Source organism: Eumetopias jubatus, unplaced genomic scaffold (genome assembly GCF_037043125.1).
Source record: "Eumetopias jubatus isolate StellerSeaLion01/CBP00866 unplaced genomic scaffold, mEumJub1_p1.0 scaffold_3, whole genome shotgun sequence".
Taxonomy (NCBI): domain Eukaryota; kingdom Metazoa; phylum Chordata; class Mammalia; order Carnivora; family Otariidae; genus Eumetopias; species Eumetopias jubatus.
In genome coordinates this window covers 57,540,403-57,548,188 of record NW_028274809.1, presented here as the reverse complement: position 1 = coordinate 57,548,188, position 7,786 = coordinate 57,540,403, and the positions used below count along the sequence as shown (strand labels likewise).

At 41.3% G+C, this 7,786-nt stretch overlaps 1 pseudogene; it reads left to right on the top strand.

Moving 5' to 3' along the window:
- Window positions 1–460: 460 nt before the first annotated feature.
- On the top strand, window positions 461–1,266 carry LOC114225499 (large ribosomal subunit protein eL8 pseudogene; annotated as a pseudogene).
- Window positions 1,267–7,786: the final 6,520 nt, after the last annotated feature.

The window sequence follows — 7,786 nt, the reverse complement described above, 5'->3', positions numbered from 1 at the left end:
GGGGCAAGGTGTGAAGAGGTTCCTAGCCTGGCTTACATTAATAGTAGATAATCATTTCCCTGTTCTGTCACTGGAGAGTCTTGTTCAGTTCTGGGCAATTATTTTAACAGGACCATTTGCCAACTGCAGTGATTTCTGAAAAGAGTGGGTAAGATAGGAAAAGTCTGAGCACCAAGTCACACGGAAAATTGCTAAATGAACTGAAGATTTTTATCTTAGAGAAGAAAAAATCAGGATGAGTCCAATAACAGAGCACCCTGGAACTGAGGTGCTTTTAGTGTTACTTTGAATACTTTCTGGGGGCAAACTAGACCAATGGGGAAAAGTTATAGAAAGTTAAACTTAAGTCAAAACTATAAAGAAAAATTTCCTACTCATTACAGTTTTCTCAAAGGGAAATGGGCTCTTTAGGGAAAGAGGTGAGTTTCCTGTTAAGAATAGTGCAGAAGGGTTCCAGCAACCCAACATGCCGAAAGGGAAGAAGGCGAAGGGGAAGAAGGTGGCCCTGGCCCCTGCTGTCGTGAAGCAGCAGGAGGCCAAGAAGGTGGTCAGTCCCCTGTTTGAGAAGAGGCCCAAGAATTTTGGCATCGGACAGGACATCCAGCCCAAAAGGGACCTCACCCACTTTGTCAAATGGCCCCGCTACATCCAGCTGCAACAGCAAAGGGCTATTCTCTATAAACATCTAAAAGTGCCTCCCACGATTAACCAGTTCACCCAGCCCTTGGACCCCCAGACAGCTACTCAACTGCTTAAGCTGGCCCACAAGTACAGACCAGAGACAAAGCAGGAGAAGCAGCAGAGATGGTTGGCCCAGGCCGAGAAGAAAGCTGCGGACAAAGGGGATGTCCCCACTAAGAGGCCACCCGTCCTTCGAGCTGGGGTTAACACTGTCACCACCTTGGTGGAAAAACAAGAAGCCTCAGCTGGTAGTGATTGCACGTGATGTGGATCCCACTGAGCTGGTGGTTCCTGCCTGCCCTGTGTCGTAAGATGGGGGTTCCCCGTTGCATTTTCAAGGGGAAGGCCAGGCTGGGGCGTCTGGTCCACAGAAAGACCTGTACCACTGTCGCCTTCACACAGGTCAACTCAGAAGACAAAGGAGCTCTGGCAAAGCTGGTGGAAGCCATCAGGACCAATTACAATGACAGATACGATGAAATCCGCCACCACTGGGGAGGCAACGTCCTGGGTCCCAGGTCTGTGGCTCGCCTCGCCAAGCTGGAAAAGGCAAAGGCTAAAGAACTGGCCACTAAACTAGGCTGAGTGGACACTGTTGAATTTTCTGTACATAAAAGTATTAAAATGTTGTCTTTCAAAAAAAAAAAAAAAAGAATAGTGCAGAAGGGACCCTTGCTTGAATGGTACCTTCTAGTGTTGACATTTTCTGAAAGGGCATTGGATTTTTGGGAAAAAGCAGGCTCTATGCAGGAGCAGAATAAACTCTCCCAGGAGATGGAAGGTGATCTAACACACCGAATAAAATGTAAACACTAGGAATAAAAACAATGCATCTTCATTGTTTGCAGGCCACTGATGGCAAGTTTGATTGCCTTAGCTCCTGCTGTTCCATCCCCTAACAGGTCCTTCCTTTAGGTAGTGCATATTTATTTATTTTTAAAGATTTTATTTATTTTGAGATAGAGTGAGCACACAGCGGGGAAGGGGCAGAGGGAGAGGGAGACTCCACACTGAGCACAGAGCCCGATGTGGGGCTCTGTATATGACCCTGAGATCATGACCTGAGCTAAAATGAAGAGTCAGACCCTTAGGGGCGCCTGGGTGGCTCAGTCGTTAAGCGTGTGCCTTCGGCTCAGGTCATGATCTCAGGCTCCCAGGATCGAGTCCCGCATCGGGCTCCCAGGGAGCCTGCTTCTCCCTCTCCTGCTCCCCCTGCTTGTGTTCCCTCTCTCGCTATGTCTCTCTCTGTCAAATAAATAAAATCTTAAAAAAAAAAAAAAAGAGTCGGACCCTTAACCAACTGAGCCACCCAGGTACCCCAAGTAGTGCATATTTAAATCCCATTCAGCCTCTCTAAGACGTCCCTGATTCCCAGGCTGGAGGGCCTTCTTCCTTTGAATTTCTACAGCAAGTTGTATGTGACTGTTTATTTTTTTTTTTAAGTTGTTTTAAGGCTTTCAATAGGAAGCAATACAGACTTATTATAAGGAGAAAATATAGCACTGCAGGCAAATTCAAATATTATTTCACTCTACTATTCCAGTACTTCAAAGCTGTGTGATAATGTGAAATGTACTTCAACTCCCTGTTTCTTTTTTACAGATGGGGCATAAAAATATACCTATTTCATAGGGTTTCTGAGAGATTAAATGAGTTAAATATATAAAACACCCCAAATAGCGCCTCATTAGATGTCACTATTCTAAAAATAACAATTATTGTTAGAAAAATAAAGTCACCCATAACTTCACCACCCAAACACATTCAAATTTACTGTTTTTCCCTACTTCATCTTTGACATAATTGTGACCATGTTGCAAATACAATTTTGTCCTCATTTTTTACTTAATATTAAAACATAAGCATTTTCTTAGCTTATTAAAACTCTTCATGAACCTTAATCTAAAGGTCTATTTGATGCTTTACCATATGGCAATGCCACAACTTATTAATAATTATTTTCATATTTCTTAAGTTATTTTCTATAGAGAGGTTGTTTGCATTCTTGATTATTATAAATCATGCTGTGATGGATGTTCTTCCTGTGTTATCTTTTTTTCCCCAGCACATTCACTTTCTCCACTGTTAGTGTGAGTTTCTGGAGGCCAGGGACCAAAGTATGGCTTCTGGAATACAAGTAAGGACATTTCCTTTCATCTGGATACTGATTTGCTATGTCATGTGTCAAAGACCATTGGGCAAAATTAAAAGTGAATTAGTGAAATTATCACTGAAGTTCTGATTGAAGAAGTATGAAGGGTTTGGAGGATTAAAAAGGGTGAGAAAATGAGATCTGGAAAAATGAAGATAACTGGTGAACCACATATGTTCCAACTTCTAGGCAGGGAGACATAGTGTCATCCCCATAAGGAACAGAAACTGGTAATAAAGAACTTTGATCTTTCATTAGATTTAACATTTTCAGGCTGATTTTAAAGCTATGGCAGTCTCTTTGCAAAGACTGGAATCTGAAATTTGCTTCCCATCCTGATCTGTAGTATATGAGCTGACATTTTTTTTCTTTTCAAAAAGCATGTCCCTTCTTCTAGAAAGAATAATATAGTAATATCTTGACATTGAGCAGTCCTTACCCTTATTTCCAGAGACCCTGCATTTCCAGCCCTGTATTTTCACCACTCATTTCAACTTTAGTTTTGTTGGAGATACCTTGCCTTGTGAAGTTAATGTACCTCTGAAAGGTAGTGTGCAAACAGCCTTTGGCAAATCCAAACATTTGAAAAGTACACGCCGGGCAGCGTTTTTATTTAAGAAAATGAAAAAGTTGGCCATTTTGTTAAGCAACTAGTCAATGCTGTAATTTATCTTCTCAGTATAATATTTGTATTTTACACACCTCTTATATGTAAATGGCCTCTGTAGGTAATAATCTTCTTTGATTTTGTTTCCAGTGGTTTCTTTCTTCCTGGTCCTTTGTAGTTGTCATCTGTTAGGCTAGTGGATGGGATGACTGGCTTGCTAACCATGGGTTCCCCTCTCTTCCCTCCAGATCCATGGCCCTCACCGAGTCCTCTTCCTCGTAGGCCTTTGGGAGGGTTAGGGTGGAGGGTGACTCCTCCCTTCCACCCACAGTGGCACCCATTTTGGGATCAGAAATTTCCCAGACTTGACACCACACACTCCACCCTGGATTCCAGGGGAGTGCAACTGAGGGGCTGGGGGATTTGGACTCTGAGCCTGGGTCAAAATCTTTCATGACCCCATCATATGGATCAGAATCAGTTGGCTAGATGGAGGGCTATCTTGTCTCCAGTCTCTTGTGCTGAAGCTTTTAGGCCAGAAGAGGGCAGTATAGGTGGGGAATCACAACCCTAGAATTCGAGTCTGGGCTCCCTCAGGGAACAGGGAGGTAGGTCATCGCAAGGCTGGGCCCTTAGTCTCTGGGTGAGAACCCAATCCACTTAGCATGATCCATAATACAAACATGGAAACAAAAGAAAAGACAATAAAATAAGAGACATATTGGAAAAACCATGCTACCAAGGGAAAGAAGAATTCAAGATAAAATAAGAGGAACATTTTGAATTCAGAGTTGAGAAAGTGAGAAAGGTAAAAACCTTATTGGTACAAACAGTGAGCCTTTGTCATCCCATCTAAAAATGACCCCAGCATGCTAAGTCACATTTTGTTTTATGTTAGGTAGTCACAAGAGTGGAGGTAAAATTTAATGTATTAAGGAATCAGTGTGGTAGAGACTGGTAAGTGGCCTCCAATAGCAATTAGTTCTTCTATAGCAAAAGGAGCTCTAATTTTTAGCCGGGTGCATGATTTCTCAGGATCAAGACCCTATTTCCTAACCTCATCTGTAGCCAGCTACAAAGCCAGGTCGTGTGAATAAGTTCTGGTAAATGGAAGTGAGCAAAAGGGATGTGTGCACCTTTGAGGTTACACAGTAAGCAGGGAGGGGCAGGTCCTCCCTGACTTCTTTCCCCTTCCTGCTGGTTAGGATGCTGTGGTGATAGTGATGACGTATCTTGAACTACGGATGAAACACTTTGGACTATGGGGTCCTTGAGATGGCAGAGCAACAATAGGGAAGGAGCCTCTGCCTTGCCCCCATGGAGACGTCATATCCATACTGGACAGCTAACCCTACACTGTTACATGTTACATGAGAAATTAACGCTTCTCTCTCTTTAGGCACTGTAATTGTGGGTTTATGTTGAGTCTATACTCCAGCTAATGTACAGTGAAACCAATCTTCAGAGCCCAGAAAAGCTTTGAAATCATTTCAGAATCACGTATCTTCATTTATCCTCTGATTTCTTTCCCTGAAAGGATGTATGCTTGTCTTTAAACACTAACATCATAGGTACTCTAATCTACTTGACTTTTTTTTTTTTTAAAGATTTTTAAAATTTATTTGACAGAGAGTGAGACAACGAAAGAGGGAACACAAACAGGGGGAGTGGGAGAGGGAGAAGCAGGCTTCCTGCGGAGCAGGGAGCCCGATGCGGGGCTCGATCCTAGGACCCCGGGATCATGACCTGAGCTGAAGGCAGATGCTAAATGACTGAGCCACCCAGGTGCCCCACTACTTGACATTTTTTTAAAAATAAACTTCATTTTTCAGAAGTTTTACAGGAAAATTTATTAGAAAATTTATTAGAAGATAGTATGCAGAATTCTTATATATCTCACACTTAGTTTCTTATATTCATATGATACATTTGTTATAATTAATGAAACAGGATGAACACATTGTTTTTAACTAAAGTCTATAGTTTTTTCAGATTTCCTTAATTTTTTACTTAATGTCCTTTTTATGTTCCAGGATCGCATCCAAGACACCACATTACATTTAGTTATCTTGTCTCCTTAGGCTCTTCATGGCTGTGACAGTTTCTCAGACTTTCCCTGGTTTTCATGACCGCAAAAGTTCTGAAAAGTACTGATCAGGTTTTTGTAGAATGACCCAGAGTTGGGATTTGTCTGATGTTTTCCTCATGATAAGACTGAGGTTATGTGTTTTGGGGAGGGAGATCACAGGGGTAAGATATCATATTCATCACATCATGTCAATGTTCATGTTGACATTGATGACCTGGCTACCGTAGTGTTTATCAGGTTTCTGATAAAGTTACTTTTTCCTCTCTTGCCATAGCATCCTCTTTGGGAGGAAGTCACTATGTGTAGTCTATGCCTAAGGAATAAGCGGATATACTTCACTTCTTTGAGGGTTGGGCATCTGTATAAATTATTTGGAATTCTGCACAGATTTGTTTATTATCTCCTATTTATTTAATCAATTACTCAATTATTTATTTATGCCAGTATGGATTCATGGATATTTATTTTTACTTTGGGTTATAATCTGATATTTCTTTATATTGTACCGCAAACTGTTTCAGCTTTGGCCATTGGGAGCTCTTTTGGTTGGCTACTCTGTCCCTTTGGCATACCCATCATTGTGGGTTTTCTCCTACTGCTTTTCCTTACTTTCTGGTACTCCAGGCTCATCTTGTATATTTCTGTCTTAGTTCTAGAATCAGCCATTTCTCTTTCTCTTCCTTTGTTTTTTGGAGAATGTTATTAGAAACCAAAATCTGGGTGCTAGGTGTGCTTGCTGTAATCTACTTTTTTTTGAGAGAGAGAGAGAAAGAGAGCAAGAGTGTGTGCTCGAGCAGGAGAAGGGGAAGAGGGAGAGGGAAAGAGAAAATCTTAAGCAGGCTATATGCCCAGTATGGAGCCCAATGTAGAGCTTGATCTCATGACCCTGAGATCATCACCTGAGCCAAAATCAACAGTCAGGCGCTTAACCGACTGAGCTACCCAGGCACCCCTGCTGTAACCTACTTTTGATTGCAAAGGTTTGGTATTTTGGTACACTATGAAAATGCATTAGCATTTTGGTTTAGGCCAGACTCCAGAGTTCCTAATTTAATATGTTTGGGGTGGAGCCTGAGAATTTGCATTTCTAATAAGCCCCAGGTAATGCTGATGCTTCTGATTCAGGAACCACATTTGGAAAACCACTCCATTGTGGGTCAAATGGGGTTTTGAGATCAACCCTGGGAACCAATGCATCCCAAGTTTCAAGCTACTGACATGCGCAAAGTTTCTTCTAGAATTTATGCTGCTAGGTGTTAGTTGATGTAATTGGATTTACTTATCCTGGATCATTTACCATAGGAAAGTGTACAGCTAATGGAGGACATGACAAAAAGATTAAAAACAAGTCAAATTAGAGTTTTCCAAACTCACTGCTTATAAACCAGGAATCCAAATTATGCCTCAGTTTGTCAACTAAAAATGGAGAATCTGGTAGGTTTCTCCACTGGAGAGAGAAAAATGGAAGGAGAGATGCTGTCTATGGGTTTATTGGTAGAAAAGGAATTTTCCCTCTCTATTCTCAGGTGTTGGGTTGCTATCAAATGAAAGATATTCATTTTTTTTCCAGTTAGGTCTCCCTGGAGTAGTAGATCTAACTTTACCCCAGATGCCTGGTAAGGAATTAGGTAGAAGGAAGAAGAGGATTGATTATTTTTATTATTTGTATTTCTAATATAATTTTATTATTCATATTATTAATTATATAAGTGGTCACTTTTACAAGAGTATGCAATGGGAAAAAGACAATCTCTTTAACAAATTATGTTGGGAAAACTGGACAGCTACATGCAAAAGAATACTTTCTTATACCATAAACAAAAATAAACTCAAAATGGATTAAGGACCTTAATGTGAGACCTGAAACCATACAAATCCTAGAAGGGAGCACAGGCAATAATTTCTCTGACATTGGCTGTAACAACATATTTCTAGATATGTCTCCTGAGGTAAGGGAAACAAAAGCAAAAATAAACTACTGTGGCTACATCAAAATAAAAAGCTTCTTCTGCATAGTGAAGGAAACTATCAACAAAACTAAAAGACAGGGGTGCCTGGGTGGCTCAGATGGTTAAGCATCTGCCTTCAGCTCAGGTCATGATCTCCAAGTCTTGGGATTGAGCCCCATGTCGGGCTCCCAGCTCTGTGGGGAGTCTGCTTTTCCCTCTCCATTTGCCTCTCCCCCCTGCTTGTACGCACGCTCTCTCTCTCTCTCTCTGTCACTCTCTCTCTCAAATGAATAAATAAAATCTTTAAA